The sequence below is a fragment of the Drosophila subobscura genome, chromosome J, assembly GCF_008121235.1.
Source record: "Drosophila subobscura isolate 14011-0131.10 chromosome J, UCBerk_Dsub_1.0, whole genome shotgun sequence".
Taxonomy (NCBI): domain Eukaryota; kingdom Metazoa; phylum Arthropoda; class Insecta; order Diptera; family Drosophilidae; genus Drosophila; species Drosophila subobscura.
Genome location: NC_048532.1, coordinates 22,630,178 through 22,644,616, shown reverse-complemented (window position 1 = coordinate 22,644,616; position 14,439 = coordinate 22,630,178). Strand labels below are relative to the sequence as shown.

At 44.0% G+C, this 14,439-nt stretch overlaps 1 protein-coding gene across 1 annotated transcript in view; it reads right to left on the bottom strand.

Annotated features, from left to right (window-relative positions):
• Window positions 1-207: 207 nt before the first annotated feature.
• The window catches only part of LOC117895294 (helicase POLQ-like), a 46,546-nt gene continuing 32,314 nt past the window's right edge, over window positions 208-14,439 (bottom strand). Inside the window, exon 10 of the transcript XR_004648909.1 lies at window positions 208-230. The gene's annotated coding sequence lies outside the window, so the exon portion shown is untranslated. The remainder of the gene's footprint in view (window positions 231-14,439) is intronic.

Sequence of the window (14,439 nt, the reverse complement as noted above, 5' to 3'; positions counted from 1 at the left end):
TCCCAGCTTTTGTGTGTGGCACAACAAGCGGGAGAAGAGAGAGATAAGGATAAGACTTTTGGGCATTTTATGGTTATGGGCCGCAGGTTGAGCAAGAAATAACTTTAAGATTGTGCAGCAATGAAGCAAAACAAGTTTGTGGTGACATGTAGATAGATAGTAGATGTAGAAAGCTCTCTCGAGCGGACACTTACCGCTTAAATGTGCGCCTGAGGGAGCGGAGCAAAGACCTGCAAAGATACGAGAAGTACATTTATAATATCTGAAATCAAAGTAAACTTAAAAATGTACTAAACTCGTGCTCCAAGCATAGGCGATCTCTCCCATCCATCATCATCATTCACAATACAAAATTCTCGCAACACTTTCCGCAACCTTTTGCGCGGCGACCCATCATACATCATTCGACGACAAATGCGCGCTGTGTGATGTGTGATGGGTTGGAGTGGGGACAGACTCTCGGTTCAAAAGTTGAAGAGGTTAAGAATGAAGTACCTGCACCCCCAGTAGCTTCTGCCCCCAGCCCCCTTTCAAGGCATTTCAATGCGTGCCAAACACTTGAGAGACCCCGAACGACCCGGAGAACCGGCGACTGAATGGGCCGTGCTTCCACACACGCACACACACAGTCGTCGAGTCGAGTGTCTAAATGTCACGTTTAAATTTATGCTGCAACAACAATAACACACACAGGAGAGAGGAGGGGTTTAGAACCCCACGAAAAAGAATATGCAGCGTAAACAAAAACAGTTATGACAACAATGGAAGCAACAAAATGCAACAGCAAAGAACTATGACAACCCCAGCAACAACAATTACTGAAACAACACAGAAGGCAGAATGTTGCCGCGTGTGGGTCTGTGTGTGTGTGTCAGATGGTGGGGCAAAGAGTAATGGAGATGGTGCAGAGGAGGGAACGGTGCACCAGAATGAGATGCGGGTGCAACTGTCACCAAAACAATGTTAACCAAAATGGCAAAAATGAAACAACAAAAAATTGCAGTCACAAAACGTAGCAGAAAAAATATTTTCTTTCAAAAAAACAAAAAAAAGGATGGAAAACGAACAAACAACAACAACAGCAGCAGCAGCAGCAAAAATGATTGGAATACATTAGAAATTGTCTCTTTTGTTGGGTAGGGCAGGGGCAGGGGCTGGGGGTGAGGGTTACTGTTATGGGAATGAAATGAATGAAGAATTCAAATGGGTGAAAAAGAAACCGCGAGAGGTACGAGTAGTGGGAAATAACTCTGATTAGAACTTGCTTTGATAACATTCCAGGAGGATGTTGATTGAAAACGAAAAGAAAATTTCATTTAGCTCAAAGTTGGGTACAATCTGCGGATATTTTCTCAATATGTGTGTAAGCTTTTCCTCAATTACGGTCTGTCTTCCTCTCAGATTCTAATGATTCTCTGCTGAAGAAAACTTTCGCCCACATTCATATCAAATGTTAAGTCGCTGCTGCTGCTGCTGTTGCTTCTCCCTTTGGACATTTGCACCAGAATATTTCTTAATTTTCGAACAATTTTCTGCACAATTGCGCTGTGCGGTGCTGGGATGCTGCTCCCTTCCATAAGTATTAAACGTCCAGCATTTTAAGAACCAAAACGAGGACGTGCAGCAGACCTCACCCTCCCTCCTTCAGCCATTAGCCTTATGTTTATATCATTAACAAAGTTATACGAAATTCAACTACTCTAATTATTTTTCCGTTTTTGGCTTCTTTTTTCGCATACTTTTTGGGGAAAGAGAGGAGAGGAGAGGAGGGTGCACCATAGTTGAAGCTGTAGAAAAGCTTCAGAAAGAGAGAGTGAGAGGGCGCTTTAGCGAGAGCAGAGAGGCAGGCAAGCAGGCGGTAGCCATCTCATTGTGGCTTGGCTTGCTGCTGTCATGGAGAACGATGGAAGGGGACTGTGGCGGGGTCATAGTGCGTTTTACATGCGAATGTTGCCTTAACACAGATAGAACAACAACAAAACAGCTAAAACACACACACACACACACACACACACACATGCCCAACAATAGCTGAAGCAGAGACAACGTTTGTGTTGTTGTTGTTCGCCTTGTTCCTCCATTATTATTTCTGCTTTGTTCTTGTTCTTGTTCTCCCTGTTGCTGCTGCTCTTGTCCTGTTCTTGCAGTGGGGCATGATGATTTAGACTTAATGTTGGCAATGCACAGAAGAAAATTGTAAATTGTTCTTATTTTCTTACGAACCGATAAGATCACGATCCATGGAATCACTAAATACCTCATTGCTCTGCCAGGGTATCAAAGTTCTCGACACCTGAAAGCTACCTTTCCGTTCCGTTCCAGCTCTCTGGCTCTGGCTCTGTCTCTGCTTGCGTTTCAACGAGCAGTGCATTGCTTTGTTGTTGGCATATTATTTTGCACGCTCGTTGCCATTGCAACAACAACACAACAGCAGCAACGGTAAACCACAATGAGAAAAAATGTTTTCATATTTATTTGCCGCTCTCTGGGCCTCTGCTCTGCTCTGCTCTGCCTGTCTCCCTATGCCCTCTACTCTCTTCACTGTCTCCTCTCTCTCTCATTTCACTCGCATAACTCTACTCAAGTATGCAACTTTATCATTTTGATTTAAATGTTTTGCTGTTGCTGTTGCTGTTGCTGCTCTTGTCTGCCGCATTGTGACATGCATGTGCCTGCACGGAGTGGGCGGCAGAGGACTATGCTGAGTGAAGAGTGGGCCAAAGGGAGCCAGAGCGGGTGATGTGAGGATGAGGAGTAGGCGACAAACAGTAAAAATTGCATTGTTGTTTCGTTGTTTAGGGTTGCCAGCTTATTCAGCGCGGCGTTTGCGTGATTCTATGAAAAGATTGTTCATTCTTTTGTTGTTGCGGCTTGGAATATTGTAAATAAAAAGAAATTATAAATGGCAGAAAGGCAGAATGGAGGGGCAGAGGGAGCGAAGGAGCAGGAATGCAAAGAGAATTATTGGCTAACCAAGAGGGACAAAGCGGTGTGGAGAGTGTGTGTGGGAGAGAGGAGGTTGGCTTGATGAACTGTGAGAGAGGAGAGAAAGTGTAAGAACTTAGCTCTTGAAATCCTTTGCTTTTCATTTAGTAAAGAAAGTTCCCTTTGTGTTTCCACTCTCCCCGCGCTAATTGGCTTTACTCTCAGCCTCACCCTTTGACACTGCATAAATAAAGGGATTTCTGTGACAGTACGACCGCATCCTTCCAACACCTCAACCCCCGCCCACCCACATGGTGGATGCCTCTGCGTGAAGTGCAAAAATTAATTTGATTAAGTAATTTCACATGTCATGCCACGTGTAATTTATGGTTTGCTTGTATTTTGAGTTAATTTCACGCTCTTTTTTCTGCACTGCATTTTATTTGCCATTTCCCATTTTCCATTTCCATCTCCATTTGCATCGTTTTTCCTGTCACGGGCGCTTGTTTGTGCGCGGCTTTCAAATTGTTTTGATGCTCCGCTGACTCGGTGGTGTACGAATGTGGAAAAATTCTCGCCGTCAACAACAATTTTCATCGTTTTTTTTTGCTCGTACATTTCTCCTCGGAGAATGTTTACGATATTAATTTTTATTTTTTAAAAATAAAATGGTGTAATGCGGAAAAAATGTTGCAGCAAAATACAAATATTTTTGTTAGACATAAAGCCGAGCGGATGAGATTAATCTAATAAAGTCAACTAATTAGGGGTTCGGATGTTAATTATGAGCAGGAAAAAGTGAGAAAAAAAGTAGAAAAAATCATTCACAACGGGAAACATGAGAAGGATAATGCTGTGGGTACAGTCTCGCATCTCCACTCCAAATTAAATCATTTTCATTTTTGATGCGAGCTAAAATCTCAACCAAAAACTATAAAAAATTTACTTTGTTGCTGCTTAAGTCTGCAAAAGCAACTTCCACTGGCAGTGTCCACGTATCCTGTCCATATCCTGGCACGCAGCTGGCAGTGGCTGCCTGGCTGGACGATGATAATAATGAAATACGAACAATGCGCACATTCAAGTGATTAGCCTTGGCAATAACAAGTTTACTTGTTAGTCGGCTGCATCATGTTTGTCAGCAGTTTCCGAAACCGAATTGAACCCCAACCCCTTCCGCACCGCCCCCCTCTGGGTTCTCGTACTGAAGCGGACATAAATTTCCAGTCATTTATCCGGGAATGGGCGCACTGCCAAAGTGAGCAGCAAACAAACAAAATGAGTGGCCATTTAGTTTAGACTAGAGTTAGGAAAGGACTAGAGTCTCCCCACCCCCCTCCTGCTGCTCGCTCGTATCCCACTGACAGCATTGTTTACGGCCAGACAACTTTGTCAGCCAAAGTGTCTGCTCTATCAGTCCAGTGAGGAGTACTTTATGCAATTAACTAATTCGATGTGCCATGTTTTTGCTGCACTTCTCCTTGCCATCTCCTCCTCCGATAGGACAAAGACAATTGCAGGAACAAACAGGGAAACAAAAGAAGGAACGTTCTTTTTGGTTCGTTCGCAATAAAATTTATGTTGTCTAGGGTCAGGGCATGGCGTGAAGCCGAAGGAATGCAATGCCATTGAGCTGAAGAGAGAGAGAGAGAGAGAGCGAGAGAGCGAGCGAGTTGAAAGTCAGTTGAAAGCATTGAATGTAAGAGCGAACAAACGAAGATTGAACAAAAGAGAGCAAGTGCAAACAGTTGCAAGCAAGAGCGCACAAGAACGATGAAGAGAGAGAGCAAGCGACGACTGCAGGCCGCCCGCTAAGAGAGGCGGAATGCAGTGGAAATGAAACACAGAGCAAGAGCTCGAGCCCGAGCCGCACTCTTACTGGAAGTTAAGTTCGTTTTGAAAAGAGTTTTGTGCTTCGCTCTTGGCCCCAAAGTTGATTCAATTAAAAAAGCAACAAATGAAATGACAAACTGCAGACATCCTACGCTCTCCCCATCGCTTGCCAGCCCCTGCGTGTGGCCACCCACCCACCTCCCGTCATCCGCTGGAGTGGCAGCACGTTTAATTGAAAATGCATTTGCTATTTGCCAGAGCCTCAGCTTTGGCTCGTTTCGCTGCGCCTTGCTCGCTGCGGTGCTGAGTTTCCAGAGTTGTCTCCGCCGCTCGATGCAGTGCCATTTGTGCATTTTGTGCTGCCTACTTGCAGACGGAGGCGTTTAATTCACACGCAACAAGTACAGTTGCGGCAAGCGATTTGCGCCCCAAGTGCTGCTCAAGTGTTGAAAGTGGGTTAGGGGGATGAGTGGGTGGGTGCGTGTTTGTTCAAGTTGTTAGTCAAACCCAAACCCCAAATGCTTTGTCAACTTTAAAAGCAAACTTAAAGCGAAAAGTGCACCAGCGAAGGGAGTGTCATTTTAGGGAGTGGGGGGAGTTGCAGATTAACCAACAGAAGGAACTTTTTGATGTTGCAGGAACTCACCCATTAACCAACTGATGGAAAGTTGTTTTCACTTTCAAAGCAAACAGCTAATAGTTGGGCTGTAATTAAGCAGTGGATCCAGTGATTTAGTGGCACAACACTGGAGTTAGAGAAAGTCACTTGACGCGCTCTGCTATTTGTGTTCATTTAATTTGAGGAATATTTGAAGTTTGGTTACCATTCCATTACTCTAATGCCATTGTTCAACACTGGCACATCTCTGTGGAACTTTCACTTGAATTTGTGCTACGAGTGGGGGGTACAGCTGCATTCCCTTGCCCAACCCATGTCAAATCCCCGAGCTATGCCTCACCGATGACAGTTGATGATTATTAAAACAAAACCCGAAATTAGCTTGTGACGGGTGTGAAATGTCTGCAACGGAAATGAGGTTTTGTTTCTGATTTACGTAGGCAACAAATGCTGGCCACAGCCGCAGGAGTGACTCGCCGAAGGAGGAGACACTGCAAGGACATTAACAATTGCCGGCACTGCCTTGCTGGCCTGCCTGCCTGCCAGTTCCGTTATGGACCTGAAGCACACACAGAGATGCTCCCCCCTCCCACCCTATTTGTGTAGGGGGTTGGGGCTGTGGCATTTGGAAACTTGACACGCATATTTAGTGGCAACAACAAACCTAATTACGCATGTCCAGGAGCGACGAGCAATGACCACTGCAATGGAGTTTAGTTGTGCCGCTCCTACTCCTCCTCCTAATGCTACTCCCCCTGCTGCTGTTCCTCCTCCTATTCCTCCTCCTCCACTGCATTGCCGTGCATTTATGACTGCTGCGTCAGGGTCTTCATTTCAAATATTCATATATGTAAATGTGTATGTAGCGTGCCAGTGCCAGCCCCTTTGGGAGGAAGTTCTCCCCCTTCTCGGCTCTTGCTGCTGCTGCTACGACTCTTCCCATTGCAGATTGCAACTAGATCGTAGCTGGAGGGCAGTAAGTTCTTTTCGTTCGATTTTCGCTTAACTTCAGGATTAATTTATACATTTTTTCTCACAAAATATCTGCCTGTTTGTTAGCTCTGCAGCCTCCCCCTGCAAGTAGGGGATTTCCCCTGTTACTCTGCTGCTCTGTCCCAAGGGAGACGGGGCTAGAAAAGCAGCAGAAGCAAGTTGGTTATTGCTACGAACAGACTTTGTGCTGCCGAATGCCCTGGCCAATGACATATGCAATTCCCTCTGTGAGCACACAGAACTCACTCTCGCTGGCTCTCTCCTCTCTCTCCCCTGTCTGGCTGTTTGTGTGGTTGCTAAATTAGCTGTGATTAGGCCTAATAGAGCCTCCAGCGTATGGAATGCATTCTGGGTGCTGGCTGCTGCCTGCTGGCCACATTGGAATCTGCTCTCTGGACTGAAAATTGTTGGATTGCAGCCTGGCTGGCAGTTGGTTACTTCTCCCTGCCACACGCAAATCTTATTTACCAATCACAGATGGATGGCAGAGTGATATTCTAGTGGGTGGGTGAACCATTAGAAATGATTAAGATTCCATTTGTGGCCAAATTTCTAATCTGATAAATGATGGCAGCAGCCACAGTGGAAGCTGTCAGTGGGTTGTAGCTGCAAAGATCTCTAATGATTCTTCAAGTTTTGCTTAGTCTTCAATTTGTACAATCTACAGCCACTTACAGACCATTCCCCGAAACATTTACATATGTGAACAAATTCATGAGCGGGCAAATTACAACTGAGAACTATCCATGCATCCATCGTACGTCACAAGTCCCTCAACCGAAGCCAACTGTCATTCCAGTCAGGCCGGGCACACATCCTACAGCTGCCCACACCCGACTCTCCCTCCACCCCTCCCTTGAAAACACTTGTCAATGTGGAAAGGGAAGGGAAGGGGAGGGAAGGGGAGGTGCAAACTATTCATAGTTCTCGCCTGCTGTTGTCCAACAAGGGACATGCATAAAATTGACCAGAATTTCGCACTGACAAGACACAGCCAAAGGAGTGGCAAACATACATATACAGTTGCGAAAAAAATAATAGCACCACTACAACACATTTTGTTCTTGGACAAAAAAAAAGCAATTACTGATGCGATTTTTTAAAATTTTTAGTTTTTTCATATAGTTAAGTATTCCTCATTAACAAACAAAGTGTTGCCTTTCTTCAAAATTCTGTCTTTATATTTTTTTTTTGAACTTTAAGAAAAAATACCACGAATATGGCGAAAAAAATAATAGCACCGTTAGCACTATTTTAAGTGAATATCCGTAATTTCGCGGAATTGACTTTGTATAAACCACGTATTTATTAGTTTTAACTAATATTTCATTGTTTCTATCATAAAAGCTAATAATATTCATTACAATAATACGTGGAAAGCTCTGAAATGCGAAGAAGCGCGACCCCTGCAAAATATTTATGTTTGACGTAAAAACTTACAGAAAATTTGGTCAATTGGTAAGAAGTTTATAAAAAAATGATTAAAAACGCCTTAAACTATGAAGAAAAGTGTAAACACGTGGATGAAAACGATCTATGACCCCTTTTAGGGTCAAAAGGCTGATTCGCGAGAGCAAGAAGGTTCCCTTCAAGCCTGCTATCGAGCATAAAAAAAGAGATTAAAATAAAAGCGACGGGCTAGAAAGTTTGGAAATATCTTAGACAACATAGCCTAAAAGCCTGATGCCCAAAACAAATCGCACTTTTAAACGCCAGACAAATTACTAAGCACATGATGTTTGCAAGGGAGCATGCCAATTGGACATCCCTATAATGGAGCATAAATTTTAATGTCAGATGAGTAAAAAGTGTTTTGTTTACTGAAAAGGGATCTCGATCATACTTAAGACGTTCAAGGAACACCAGTACACCAAAGAAAACCATTAAAAATAAAAGGTTGAATTTAATGGTATGGGCCTGCTTCTCTTACTATGAAGTAGGGCCAATACATTGACTATAAACCATCATGGATCAGCACGTGTCCTTGAATTTCATGGAGACAGTAATGCTACCCTTTGCAGAATACGAAATTCCACTCGTATGGGTCTTTCAAACGGAAAATAGCCCCAGCATTAAAGCAAAGGAATGGTTCGGGGCCAACACTGAACGTGTTAAAGTGGCCTGCACAGTCGCCTGACATAAAACCGATCGAAAATCTGTGGTCCGACGTCCAGAAGGAAGTTGCAGATTCCAAACCAACCACTGTCGGATCCCTTTGAGAACAAATTTAAGAGTCCTGGTCCAAAGCTCCCCAAAAGCTATGCCTGGACTTAGTGGATTCCATGCCAAGACGCTGCGCAGCTGATGTTGCCAAAATAGGACACTGAACTAAATCTTGAATGATAAATATAGATTTAGAATTAATAGTTCAAAAGTGTTAACTAAGAAATTCGTTAGTTGTTGGTCATTTTTTAAATTTTAAATCCATTTTTCAAAAGTGGTGCTATTATTTTTTTCGCCTGATTTTACGAGTTTCACTAAAGTTCCTTAAATAACTTAAAAGCCTTACAAAAAAGGTGATTTTTTTTTGTTGTTCCCAGATTTGTAAGAGTCTTCCCTTTCTAAAAATGTGCTTAAAGTTTCCTTAAAGTTAAAAATGTGAGTTGGGCAACTATTTGAAAATTGCTTGTGGTGGTGGTGCTATTATTTTTTTCACAGCTGTACATAAATATGTACATCTTTACATACATCTTTACATACATATTTGCATGCACATAAATGTCATCAAATATCTGAGCGACGCCTATGCGTATGCAACAAATTTTGTGCATTACAGAGCAAGGGAAGGGGCAAAGGGTTGCGCTGCTTGAGGGGGCTGAAAACTAATTTTTGTAATTAAATTTATTGACTTGTTTAAGTTAATTTAGCTGCCAAAACGGGACTCGGGTCGTTGGACATTTTCATTTGAATTTGCCACAAAAGGCAATCAAAAATTAGGAGCTCGGATGTGGATGGGGTGTGGTGTGGTGGGGTGGGGTGTGTGGTGTGTGCTTAGCCAGATCCATTGCCGCAATGCACACACACAAAACACACAGACAGGACACTGGGGACAAGTTGTACTTAGGCCAATTATGGTGTAATTTTTGTGCATTTATTTGTGCGATGAAGCGGGCAGAGAGACAATCATTATACCCTGTAAAACTGCAGCGAGGGCAGCACATTTCCATCTGTTGGTCATTTTAGACACTTTTCATAATTTATTCAACCCTAAAATTTAAATTTTAAGCCCCAATTTGCAACAACAGTTGGCCTTTTGCTGCCTGCCCGCCCCTCAATTGGTTTGTTTAGCTGTTGACAAAAATAATGAAATGTTTGTTTGATCAGCGAGGGGGGGCAGACCCTTCCTCCCCGCTGCTGTTTTGATTTTTGCATTGAGCTGACTAATAACTTTTGTGGGGCCGAAAAGGACAAAAAGGACAAAACAAGCCAACAAATGGGCAAACAAAAGGCGGGGGGGAGCAGCAGCACAGAGAGGAAATTGTTGCATTGAGTTGCCCGAGTTGCCACATTATGTAAATCACTGCCATTGACAGCCGCCGCCACAACAATAGCAACACTTGCAACAACCACACACACACACACAAACGCACACATGCAACAGATATCTGTGTGTGTGTGTGGGTGTGCCGAAAACCACTTTGGGGGCAGCACCCAAGCAACCCCTAACCGCTGCCCAACTTATTTGTGGCTAACAAATTTGCATGCATTGATGCATCATCATCATCATCATCATCGCAGAGAGAGTTTATATAACTATATATGCATGTATGTGTATGTGTGTGTGTGTGTGTGTTTTGGGCCACTTTCTGGCCAAGTTTAACCCTCTCTTTTTGCGTAGTGAGTGTTTGCCGCAAGGACAACAGAGAGGATTGCAGCGGGAGAGGAAGTGCAAGACTTTGACTGCGATTCAACTCTTCCGCAAATCAATTCAAGTTGATTGTGGGGCAGGAGATTGAGTAGGTGCGGGGTGGTGGGTGGGTGTGTCAGCTCGAATGTCAATTTGCAAGTGGCCAGAACTCAGGCAGAGGACAGTGCAGGACGGGACGGGACAGGACAGGGTATCTGCAGCAGCCTGTAAGCGTAATAAAATGTACAAATTCGATTCGTTTTTTGTGTGTTTTGCCTTAACGTTTGTCGAGTGATTGGCAAGGCATTTATAGTCGAAACAGGATTAAAAGGAATTTAAGGGAACGCAAAAGGGCAGAACGAAAGCAAAAAGGAGAGCTAGAGGGAAGGGAATGCAATACAGGGGAATAAGCGGAGAAAACCCATCGATTTGCAATGCTTCTCGATACACAACTCCACTCCATAAAGCGATCTTTTGTGGCCATAATTTAACATTCTGCAACCCTACATTTTCCATCGGATATTTGTCCCAGAAGACATCGAATACTGATCACAAATTGGAGCGTAATTGTAGGCAGACGACATGGAACACCCAACCGAAAGCTTAAGACATCGATCCTGGCATAAGCCTGCCTCAAGCACACACACAAACCGAATGCCACTTCAAAGCAGCGACAGACCAGACCAAAACCAAATCAAAACCAAACCCAACCAAATCGAGTGCATTCCCATTGCCCCTTCTCCACTTCCATTCGACTGGCTCCGATTATATGCCACGCAGACAGACACAGACACAGGGCGAGGACGAGTAGGAGGACTTGGTCCTTGGGCCGATCATTTTACACAATTTTGCGTGTCAACATTGCGGCTGTCATTTTTCTACTTTCTGTACTCGGATTTGTGGGGCACTCTTTGCATTGATACAAAAGTGTTGCCTCATTAAGCCACTTTTCATGGGGATGCACTGGCAAACACACACACACACACACACACACGCACACAGGGAACACATGCCACATGGCAGAGGCAGGAACACAAACCAATCTGGTGCTCATCCATCGAGCCCTTCAATGGGTATTTGGGGTCTAATTACAAAACACAAATGCACTATAATTTCGCCAAAACCGAAGAGCTTCCCCCCTCTAGCTGGGCCCCCCCCCCCCTGCTGTTCCACCATTCATGGATGATTTCGTAATTTAAACGGCAATCACCTCGTGGCCCCCACAGAGCTCCCCCCCCAATCCCTTTGCCATGTGTCAACAGGCAACAAACAAACTTCTGTCAGCAAAATCATGCAAAATGTGACACTGCGAGAAGCAGGCAGAGGGGGGGAGGCATATCGAGTGGATTGCTGCTGGAACAATGTGTCCTCCTGCTGCTCCTCCTCCTGCTGCTCCTCCTGCTACTACTGACAGTGCCACGCTGCGTACCATTCAAAGTTTATTGATTCCAATTGAAAAGCTGACACTGGCACATATTTTGCGCTTTTTTGACTGCTCGTTGAGTTGCCCCCGAAAAAGTGTGACAAATGGAGGGGCTAACTTGGGTTAAAACGGATAATCCAGCCTTGATTTAAGCGCTAATAATTGGGTAGATCAAGTGCTAAAAAGAGCTGACAGGTAGCGGTTTCAGAATCACTTAAAAACGTAAAGCGACAGCTGTGAAATCTCTTCCCTTTTCCACTCTCTGCCCCCCAAGGTGTGGCCACAAATATTCATTAAGTTCTTGTCGCCTGTGCAACCTCTTTTGGATATTCAAATGCCCAACCAATACTCCACTTCCCCACTTGTAATGTCTACAGAAACAGAGAGGAAGAGAGAGAGAGAGAGAGAGAGAGGACAAAATTAAGAAAGAAATCATCTTAAAAGGAAATGCAATCTGTAAGCGATGCTGCCTGATTGGGTTTGTCTGCTTTCATTACGACCTTGGGATTGCTTTCTTAGGACTTGCACCAGACCAGGCCAGCCAGACCAGACCCCTCCTGCTCCTGCTGCTTCTCCTCCCGCTCTCTGGGGCAATCACACAGACCATTTAACTTTAACGACAGAATAACGAAAGGAAAGCAGGAGTGGGAGGAGCAGAAGCAGCAGGGGGAGGCAGTGGACAAAGTTCCTTTTGCCTCATTACAATTATATTCACTAAAAGTTTCACTCGACTCTCAGCAGCTCAGCAGATGTTCAATTTCTGAGACTTGTTGCGGAGAGATATTTCCAGCCCAAAAACGTCTTCAATAAAAGATTTCATTGCATTATTCATTTGATTATTGGCTTATCGATTTGCCTTTAGAAACATGCAAAAAACACCATGAAAAGGTGTCACTGGAGGCAGCAGCAGCAGCAGCAGCAGTGGGGGAATATTTATGGCGCCTGCAAATGGAATTGCAAATGAAATGGATTGCCTTTGTGATTGACCCTCTTGACCGCCCAGACAGCATCAAATTGTTTTTCATAACCAGGGAAAAGGGGGAAAGAAAGGCCAGAGCCAAAGCCAAAGCCAGTTGCCATTTACCTTTGGTTTTTCACCATTTACTTTCTTTAGAAAATTCAAATGAAGCGACAAGCTGTGTGTTGGAGCTATTTTTGCTTTTATTTGTGGTTAGAAATCAATTGATGTCACAATAAACAGTTCCAGTGCAGCACAAAAAGGGTTAAAAAGTGTTAAATACTTGAGGAATTATTGGCCTTAAGGCAGCAGCAAGTGTGAGCAAAGCCAATCTGCATTAGAGGCCACAAAAAAACATTTTTTAAACGATTTTCACAACGATTTAAAATTAAAATTTTAATTTCACACTAGCGCCAAAGCCAACAGCGGCTTTTGCGGGAACTATGGCAGCTGCATGGGCAAAAACTTTGCTAAAATCCTGTGAAAACAAACCCAAAGGACTCCCGAAACTTGGTTTTTATGGCGGACTTTGAGTACCATTGCCAGCGCCCTCTGTGGCTCATGAGGTACCGAAAAGGGATGTCCCTCATGCCTCGCGCTCGAAAAATAAATATGGAAAAGTATTTCCAGGGAGAAGCTGGAGAACTGGAGCAACGCAGGAAGGTAAAAAATATTTAGAGCGAAAAGAAAAAAGGAAGTGACGATGGATCCACTTCCATTGATCCGACTCCCCACTCCGCCTGCGGTTCATGAAGATATTTATAAGGACTTGATGTCCATTAAGTGTGTGTACCTTTTTCCTAACTAAATTTTGATCCTCCCCAACTGAAGTTCCTCTGTCCCTCCGTGGTCTTGGCTGCTGCATGCCGCCGCATACGCTCCCCAATCATTCAAAAGCCAATTAAATAGCAATAAACCATAAATAAAGCTGTTAACATTTGGGCCAAATGGCAATCGATTAACATTTTTAAGTTTTTTGCAGGCGAATGGGTTGCCCCGAAGACAGTCCATCAATAGACTCTTTTGGGCAGTAAACTTCGCACCAAACGGAGGGGAATAGTCCCACGGCATCGAATGAAACAAATAACTTGCGAGGTTTACTACTCGCACTTTGAGTATTTTATGCCCGATCATAAAATTGTATATTTAGGCAGAGAAAAACAAACAAACAAACAAACGGACAAAATGCCAAACGCGAAATCAAAACCCAACCGCAGGGACAGGGACCTGGCTGAGTCATGCTGCGGCGGCGCACGAAATGGATAAGTTTTGAAGGTTTTCAGGTGTCATCTGCCGATCAAAGTCTGGCCCAAAGGTCGTCCCTAACTTACGCTCCGTTCACACGAACAATAATAAGAAAAACAAAACAAAAAACAGAAAACAGAAAACAAATCCCAAGAAACAACAAATAAAACATTGAAAATGTTGTCGGATCAGTGAAGCGTTTGATAAAGCCTCTCTTTACGAGTATTTGTTGGCCATTTGTTAAGGTCTTCTGGGGGGGATTCATTCGTTCATTCGTTCTCGTGCTGCCCGCCGATGATTGCTCGATAACTCTGCTCTGCCAGACACACAAACGTCGACCCAATTACAAGCTGTTTGTTCTGAAGCGAGTACGAGCAGTAAGACATCATCATCCAACCTCATCATCATCATCAGCATCATCGACTTCGAGTGGTTATTGGAGTCATCGCACAGTCATCGCAGTCATCGCAGCCATCGCCATGATCATCGAATTTGTGCAGATGGCCAAGCGTGCAGTGACCTTGCCTCCGTTTCTCAGAGTGCTCCAATTGCGAGGCACAAAAGCCAAAATCAATTTAAATGCTAGCCAGCAGCCA